Genomic DNA, 10,128 nt, shown 5'->3' with positions numbered 1-10,128 from the left:
AAAAAACAGAAAATGTGATTTTCTGGATTTTTTTTTCTCAGTTTGTCTCCCATAGTTGAGGTCTACCTATGATGTAAATTACAGACGCCTCTCATCTTTTTAAGTGGTGGAACTTGCACTATTGCTGACTGACTAAATACTTTTTTGCCCCACTGTATGTTCAGAAGGAGCAGCATAGAATACATTAAATAGCCATTACTAAGAAATATTGCTGCAATTCATCTGGGATGAGATACACGCTTTCTAGAAAGCAGAACTATAGAAAACATTACATAGCCATAACTGAGAAGTGTAGCTGTGAATCCATGTCTGGGATGAGATACACACTTACTAGAAAACAACAGCAAGGAGAATATTAAATATTCATAATGTAACTGAGAAGTATATATGTGAATCCATTTCTAAGATGAGATACACACCAGAAAGCATCAGAATGGAGGAGTTAAAATAGCCATAACTGAGAGGTATAGCTGTGAATCCATCTCTGGGATGAGATACACACTTTCTAGAAAGCAGAACTATAGAAGACATTACATAGTCATTAGGCTTCTTTTACATTAGCCTTGTTTTTGCGGACTGTATTGCCTTAATTTTCACGGTCTGCTGCAAAAATGGACCTTGAAAATCTTGCGGATAGCCATTTTTCTTTTTTCGAATAGTAGGGAAAAAGTAGGGGAAAAAAATGGCGTTCTGCAAATACGGAGAACACAGTGCACCTCAAAAACAAGCTTCCGTTGTTTTAGTGGCCCCATTGATTCTCCCATCTCCCATTGTCCGTAAGCTGTGAAAAATATCGAGCAGGCTCGATATTTTTTCACAGGCGTAAATACAGCCCTCACGTCCATGCAGCATACGGCGCTCCGTCGAATTATGGCGACCCGTTTTTGCTGCCGCATAGAAATCTATCGGGGCCGCAAAAATGGGACACAAAACCACAGCAAGTGTAAAAGAAGCCTTCCAGATGTGCCTTTTCTGGGGTGGCTGGGGGCAGATGTTTTTAGCCGGGGGGTGGGGTCCTATAACCATGGTCCCTCTCTAGGCTATTAATATCTGCCCTCAGTCACTGGCTTTCTCACTCTGGCGGAGAAAATTGCGCGGGAGCCCACGCCAATTTTTTCCGGGATTTAACACTTTAATTTAATAGCTAGAGCCCCAAAATTTTACACAAAGACACTTGTTACATTACTAAAGAGGAATATGTAATAAAGAAGGGATATGAGATGGTTTACTGTATGTAATCCATGTCTCATATCCTGTCGGGTTTGTGAACGAGATAGCAAAAGCCGGCAATTGAATTACCGACTTTTATGCTATCTTGCGCTGAATTAAATATAAATATATATGTGTCTCACTGACATTCTGACATATACCTATTCTATATGTAGACATTTATTCTACCTATTCTATTCTATTCTGTCAGTGTGATTTTACTGTACACCGCACTGAATTACCGGCTTTTCTATAGAACACCGCTGCGTATTTCTCGCAAGTCACATGCATGGTCCGTATGTAATCCGTATTTTCCTCGCCCCCATAGACTTTCATTGGTGGATTTTTTGCGCAATACGCTGACAAACGCAGCATGCTGCGATTTTCTACGGCCGTACAAGACCGTATAATACGGATCAGTAAAATACAGCAGATAGGAGCTGAGCCATAGAGAATCATGGTACCATATGCAATCCGTATTTTCTGCGCCTCTCATACGTCCGTAAAACACGCCAGTGTGACGCCGGCCTGAGACAGCTAGTCCTGTACTGATAATCTCCTACTAATAAAACACTGATGGTATTGAAACAGCAAAATACATCCTAGTAAGTGCTACTTCGCCGGAATCAGGGTCTCTCCCCTACATCATGCTGATCTAAGATTACATAGTGAAAACCTAGTGACAGATTCCCTTTAGGGTATGTGCACACGTTCAGGATTTCTTGCAGAAATTTCCTGACAAAAACCGGACATTTCTGCCTGAAATCCACATGCGTTTTTTACGCGTTTTTTGCGTGTTTTTTTCGGGAGCTTTCCCAATGCATTAAATAGGGGGGAAAACACGAAAAATCAGCAAAATTAATGAACATGCTGCTTTTTTTTTTACCGCGATGTGCTTTTTTCGCGGAAAAAAACGCATCATGTGCACAAAAATTGCAGAATGCATTCTAAATGATGGGATGCATATGTATGCGCTTTTATGCATTTTTATTATAGCGAAAAAAACTTGAAAAATCCTGAACGTGTGCACATACCCTTAATATTTTTTCTGTGTCCTTTTTCCTTCAGTATTAATTTTATAATTTTACTGACCAATAACTTGATTGTTTGTATTTATGACTCCCCTCTCCGGAGACATCGATAGGCAGCAGTAATCTGATTTTTTTGTTTTTTAGTAATCTAGCAGTCTGTCTTGCTTTGAGCAGGCCAAATTTTCCCTGTTATTGATAGAGAATCATGAATCCAGGAAGCAGGAGGGAAAGTGGCTCATAAGTGGAGAAAGTAGATAAGATAAATCAGAAATGTCATGCACTTGGTTCTACTATTCATTTATGCAAGAAGGAGACAACCCCTTTATTGCTCAGCTCTACATTATATGATATTCTTATTTTTTTTCAGTGTTTTATAATAAATCTTGTCATTCGACAACCGTGGAATGACAGTAAAATTGGATGTGCGCTGCCTACGTTTTGCATAAAATAATAGTTTCCGATCCTCTGACAACATGTCACCGGTTTGATACGGTTTCTGTTATTTCACAGTTCTGTCTCCAGACAACTTGTACTATTACCGAGTCTCACTCGCACCCACTTAATACAGATTGTCATTTTATTATAAGTGTTTTGGGGAATTTATTCCGCTGTGTCTAAACTCCAGCTAAAATGACTTCTTCAATGTAATTAATAATAATAATATTACTACGTATGGATTCGGGCTAGAAATCAATGCTAAACTTTAAATGTCGGCGTTTGGCATTTAAACAAGATATACGTCCGCTGCGGGGGGATCTAATTGCACGGCATATGTTAAGAGTAAATTGCCATTTGTCAACTCTGCCTGTCAATTATGCGACAACCTGGAATTGATTTAGCAAACTTTAATTTGTTTTTAAAGCTGTCAGAGGCATGCTGGGTAAATTACATTATTTGCATTTATTTTAATTTTATTTTTTAGTATATTTTAAAATCATTTTTACGTCAAGAAGTATATTTTGCATCGTGTTTTAATACACAGTGGTCTCTCTTGTTCGGATGTCCCATCTACTCCCTTTCAACACCCTTTATTTAAAGTGTAACCCGATGCTTTAATTTTCAACTCATAAATCAATAGTATATATGAAAATAAGAAACTTTGTAATATATCTTATCAGAGAATTCTGCTTTTTTCTCATCCTTGACTGATGTTTCATTCTCAAATCATGAATAAAATCTGTATTCGGTGAGTACTGATTCTTTATTTCACTGAGATAAGTGATGACAGTTGGTACCGATGAGATTCTATGGTGAGGGGAGGAGCTAGAGGCAGAGCTCCTCCCTCCTCCCATCTACATAGAATCTTATCGGTGCCAACTGTCCTCTCTTATCTCAATAATCTAGAAAATTATCTCCGAATACAGATTTTACCCATTTTGAAAATGAATTAGGTGAAAGAAATAGATTTCTCTGATAAGATATATTACAAAGCAGTGGCGTAGGAAGGGGGGGGGGGCGGGCCGCCCCGGGCGGCACAATGCGGGGGCGGTGGGTCACCGGGCCGCGGCCGGCGCTGCAGCTGTTTAACGCTATTGACGTGCGGGCCCGCGCCCGCACGTCAATAGTTAACAATAGCCGCCAGCCAATTGGAGGCTGGCAGCTGAAGTCGGCCGCAGCGCACACGTCGCCGGCGTCTGACGTCATTGTCAGTCGCCGGCGAGTGTGCGCTGCTGAAGGGAGCTCGCCGCCTGGAGCGCTGGTCAGGTGAGGAGACTCTGTTTGTTTGTTTTTGTTTTGTTTTTTGATAAGCTAACGGTGGACACACTGGGGAAATGCTGGAGACACTGGGGCAATGCTGGAGACACTGGGGCAGATTGCTGGACACACTGGGGGCAATGCTGGAGACACTGGGGCAATGCTGGAGACACTGGGGCAATGCTGGAGATACTGGGGCAGATTGCTGGACACACTGGGGGCAATGCTGGAGGACACACTGGGGCAGATGATTGCTGGAGACTCTGGGGCAATGCTGGAGACACTGGGGCAGATTGCTGGACACACTGGGGCAATGCTGGAGACACTGGGGCAGATTGCTGGACACACTGGGGGCAATGCTGGAGGACACACTGGGGCAGATGATCGCTGGAGACACTGGGGCAATGCTGGAGACACTGGGGCAGATTGCTGGACACACTGGGGGCAATGCTGGAGGACACACTGGGGCAGATGATTGCTGGAGACACTGGGGCAATGTTGGAGACACTGGGGGCAGGACTGGAGGCATGGGCAGAATGTAGACATGGGGCATGATTGGAGACACGGGGCAGAATGAAAGACATGGGGCAGGATTGGATCATGGGGCAGGATGGATACGATGGAGACAGATGGGGCAGGATGGGGAGATCATATGGTGTAGAATGGATACTCATGAGTGCAGGATGGAAGAACATATGGCTGGAGCCAGGAATGAGACATACGGGGCCAGGATGGGGAATATTATTACCATAGGGGCTAATTAAGGGATATTATTACTGCAGTGATGTATTTATTTTATTTTTTGAGTATACTGTTTTAAATGGGGGGCGGTCCTGTTACTGTGTAGAGTGACACCATATCGCCTTTTTTTCTCCATGTGGTGTAATGTAGAAGTTGTGAAAAATTAAGTAACGTGTTCTGCAAGCAGAGCTCGAGATAACTGTGTTATTTCCTGCAGAAACGAGTCCTGGCTGGATGAAATGATGGCGGTCTGTGCGGGATGAAAAATGAAGGACTTCACCTAGAGACGTCACTGGTGAGTCAGTGTTACCTATACACTGACACTATACACTGTATACTATATACAGAGGTCCTGTGTACAATGTCACCAGTGATCACTGTATTACCTATACATTATATACAGAGCTCCTGTGTATAATGTCACCAGTGATCTCTGTATTACCTCTACACATACACTGCATACTAAGTACAGATCTCCTGTGAATACTGGCACTTATGGTGATAGTATTGTGTTTTTTTTTTGTTTTTTTTTAAATTACTGATCAGTATTGTAGTATTCAGTCACTATGTGGTGGTAATATGTGGTCTGGAAATGGTGCTGTGGTATTTGTCCCTTGAATGTGCTATTTGGTCACCAAGTGGTGGTAATATGTGGTCTTGACACGGTGCGGTGGTATTTGTTCCTTGTATGTGATATTATTCGATCACTGTGGTTGTAATTTGTGGTCTGGTCATGGCGCGGTGGTATTTGTTCCTTGTATGTGATATTATTGGTCAAAATATACCTAAATTGTATTGCAGATTTTAACAAATATTTAATAGGTTACAGTAGAGTAGGGCCTGACCATTTTTCTGGAATAATCTGGTTCGGGTATAACATGACCCCCGTCACATGACCCCCCGTCACATGACCCCCGTCACATGACCCCCGTCACATGACCGGGGGGCCACAGTGTCTGAACAGCCCGGGGCCCTGGCTACCCTTAATCCACCCCTGGTCCCAGCGTGCATGTCGCCGGCGTCTGACGTCATTGTCAGTCGCCGGCGAGTGCACGCTTCAGCTGCGTGGAGAGAGCAGGAGCGCGGTCAGGTAAGCAGAACTTGTTTTTTATTGCAGTCCCGATCATGCGTGTTGTCCTGATCCTGACTATTTTTGGCAACCTTTGGGTGTATTGAGCCGGGGGGGGGTTTGGGGGGGGGGGCGCCAAACTCGGGAACAGCCCCGGGCGGCAAAAGCTCTAGCTACGCCCCTGTTACAAAGTTGCATATTTTCATATGCACTGTTCATTTATAAAATAAAAATTAAAACTATGGTTACTCTTTAACCCCTTTCCGATGTTGGACTCCCTCTCTTTGATGTGGGCTCCGGCGCTGAGCCCACATCTTTCCCGGTACATGTCAGCTGAAACCAAAAAGTCATTATCTCATATCTCAGTAAATTAGAATACTTTATAACACCAGCTTGAAAAATAATTTTAAAATCCGAAATGTTGCCCTACTGAAATGTATGTTCAGTAAATGCACTCAATACTTGGTCAGGGCTCCTTTTACATCAATTACTGCATCAATGCAGCGTGGCATGGAGGCGATCAGCCTGTGGCGCTGCTGAGGTGTTATGGAAGCCCAGGTTGCTTTGATAGCAGTCTTCAGCTCATCTGCATTGTTGGGTCTGGTGTCTCATCTTCCTCTTTACAATACCCCGTAGATTCTGTATGGGGTTAAGGTCAGGCGAGTTTGCTGGACAATCAAGCACAGTGATACTGTTGTTTGTAAACCAGGTATTGGTACTTTTGGCAGTGTGGACAGGTGCCAAGTCCTGCTGGAAAATGACATTTCCATCTCCAAAAAGCTTGTCGGCAGAGGGAAGCATGAAGTGCTCTAAAATTTGAATGAACACCGAATTTTGACGTTCGGGTTGACTCATTTCTAATAGGAGGTGAGTGGGCCCCATTTTGTATATAAGGAGCGTTGTTGGCCCCATTCTGTTTAAAGAGAAATGTGGGGGACATCAAATTATATATGGGGGAGCTTTGGGGAGGCCCACACTGTGTATGGGGAGCTGTCTGTGACATTATACTGTATATAGGGGAGCTGTGGTCGCCTCATAATAAATATCTATATATACAGCTCTAGCAAAAATTAAGAGACCACCACATCAAAACCCTGTCATGGGCAGCCCAATCTCCAGAGCTGAACCCCATTGAAAACATCTGGAATGTAATCAAGAGGATGATGGATAGTCACAAGCCATCAAACAAAGAAGAACTGCTTAAATTTTTGTGTCAGGAGCAGTGTGAAAGACTGGTGGAAAGCATGCCAAGACGCATGAAAGCTGTGATTAAAAATCATGGTTATTCCACAAAATATTGATTTCTGAGCTCTTCCTGAGTTAAAATTGTAGCATTGCTGTTTCTAAATGATTATGAATTATTTGAGGTCTGAAAGCACTGGGGTTTTTTTTTTAAATTTTGACCATTTTTCTTTGTCAGAAAAAAGTACAAAATTTATTGCTTGGAACTTCGGAGACATGTTGTCAGAAGTTTATAGAATAAAAGAACAATTTACATAAAGAGGAAAATCAGAAAAACAACATTTTGCAGTGGTCTCTTAATTTTTGCCATAGCAGTATATATATATGGAGCTGTCGGGGACATCATGCTGTATATACTGTAGGTTGCTGTTTGGAAATCATGCTGTACATATGGAATTGTGAGGCCTTATACTGTATGGAGAAGATCTGTAGGGGCCATCATACTGTGTATAGGTGGCAGTGAGGTTCATCATACTGCATATGGAGGAGTTGTTGGGAAACCATACTGTATAAAGAGAGCTGTGGAGCCATCATACTACTGTGCATAGGGAGCTGTGTGGGCCATCATACTTTGTATATGGAGCTGTGGGAATAATCATACCCTATATAGGGAGCTGTGAGGGACATCATACTGTAGGTTCCTGTATGGACATCATGCTGTACATAAGGAACTGTGGTGCCTTATACTGTATATAGAAGATCTGTGGGGGCCATCATACTGTGTATAGGGGAAATGAGATCCACCATACTGCATATATAGGGGCTGTTGGGAAACCATCCTATATAATAATCGCCAGTTGGAACTTCCGGCCGCTGTCCCCGAATCTCATAAGGCGCCTGCGCAAGTGACATACAGGGTGTTCAGCGGTTGCTGGCTGGTGCTGCAGGTGTCTCCAGTGCCCAGCGGTGCTGCCTGGGTGTCTGGCGCTGCCCGGGCCTCTGCCGACATTTTGCGTCAGGTCAGAGCCTCGGCACTTCCTCCTGGAATATGGCTGCAGCCGGGGGGCAGCGCATGTGCAGATGTGATCTCGGGACCAAGATCTTGAGAGATGAGATTTCAGTGCTGAGATCTCATCTCTCGAGATCTTGGTCCTGAGATCACCATCTGCGCATGCGCCGCCCCCAGCAGTGGCCATATTCCCGGAGACCACCGCACACGGAACCATGGAAGTGCCGGGGCTCTGGCCTGTCGCAAAATGTCGGCAGAGCCCTGGGCAGCGCCGGACACCCACGCAGCACCGCTGGGCACCGGAGACACCCTCAGCACCGGTCAGCAACCGCCAGGCACTCGGAGACACCCGGCAGCTGCACAAGACCCCCGCAGCAGTGCACCGCACATCGGAGCCCCCACTCATCCCTGCCTGCGGCCTGCAGCATCACCCCACTCCTGCCTCCTCCAGCCACCCCCAGTAAGCATTAAGATGCAAGTATTATAAGAAGCACCACCATTTTATTTTGAAATTTTTTTTTCTTATTTTTCTCCTCAAAATTTGGGGTGCGTCTTATAATCCGGACCGTCTTATAACCCGAAAAATACGGTATGTTGGAAAGCACAAACAGTGTGAGACATGTCTGCTGCACCACTAAGCATGCACAGATGTTAATCAGGCCTATTTCTAGTACTGTATAAAGTGGGCTTTGGAGGCATCATACTTTGTATCTGGAGCTGTGGGAACCATCATACTCTATATAGGGAGTTGTGGGGGGCATCCGATTGTATATAGGGAGCTATGGGGGACTCATACTGTATATAGGAAACTGTTCTAGCTATCATACTGTGTATTAGGAGCTGTGAGGGTGTTACCATACCTCCCAACTTTTGAAGAAGGGAAAGAAGGACAGAGTTTGCGCCGCAAATTTTAGGCCATGCCTGACTTCACAACTAGTCACACCCAATTCCACGCCCCAACCACACCCATTTAGCACTGCTGACCACACTGTTTCATAAACAATAATTATAAACAAAAAATATGGCCACACAGTGCTCCATACTGTATAATGGCCACATATGATGCTCCATAATGTATAATGGCCACACTGTGCTCCATACTGTAAAAGGGCCACACATAATGCTCAATACTGTATAATGACCACACAGTGCTCCATACTGTATAATGGCCACACATGATGCTCAATACTGTACAATGGTCACACAGTGCTTCATACTGTATAATGGCCCCACAGTGCTCCATACTGTATAATGGCCCCATATGATGCTCCATTCTGTTTTATGGCCACACATGATGCTCCATACTGTATAATAGCCACATATGATGCTCCATACTGTAAAATGACCACACATGATGCTCAATACTGTATAATGGCCATACAGTGCTCCATACTGTATAATGGCCCCACATGATGCTCCATACTGTATAATGGCCGCACAGTGCTCCATACTGTATAATGGCCACACATGATGCTCCATACTGTATAATGGCCACACATGATGCTCAATACTGTATAATGGCCCCACAGTGCTCCATACTGACTGTATAATGGACACACATGATGCTCCATACTGTATAATGGACACACAGTGCTCCATACTGTATAATGGCCACACATGATGCTCCATACTGTATAATGGCCACACAGTGCTCCATACTGTATAATGGCCACATATGATGCTCCATACTGTATAATGGCCACACATGATGTTCAATACTGTATAATGGCCCCACAGTGCTGCATACTGACTGTATAATGGCTACACATGATGCTCCATACTGTATAATGGCCACTCAGTGCTCCATACTGTATAATGGCCACACATGATGCTCAATACTGTATAATGGCCCCACAGTGCTCCATACTGTATAATGGCCACACATGATGCTCCATACTGTATAATGACCACACAGTGCTCCATACTGTGTAATGGCCACACATGATGCTCAATACTATATAATGGCCACACAGTGCTCCATACTGTATAATGGCCACACATGATGCTCCATACTGTATAATGGCCACACAGTGCTCCATACTGTATAATGGCCACACATGATGCTCAATACTGTATAATGGCCCCACAGTGCTCCATACTGTATAATGGCCACACATGATGCTCCATACTGTATAATGACCACACAGTGCTCCATACTGTATATTGGCCACACATGATGCTCAATACTATAT

The sequence above is a fragment of the Ranitomeya variabilis genome, chromosome 1, assembly GCF_051348905.1.
Source record: "Ranitomeya variabilis isolate aRanVar5 chromosome 1, aRanVar5.hap1, whole genome shotgun sequence".
Taxonomy (NCBI): Eukaryota; Metazoa; Chordata; class Amphibia; order Anura; family Dendrobatidae; genus Ranitomeya; species Ranitomeya variabilis.
Note: the sequence above shows the minus strand (reverse complement) of the source record.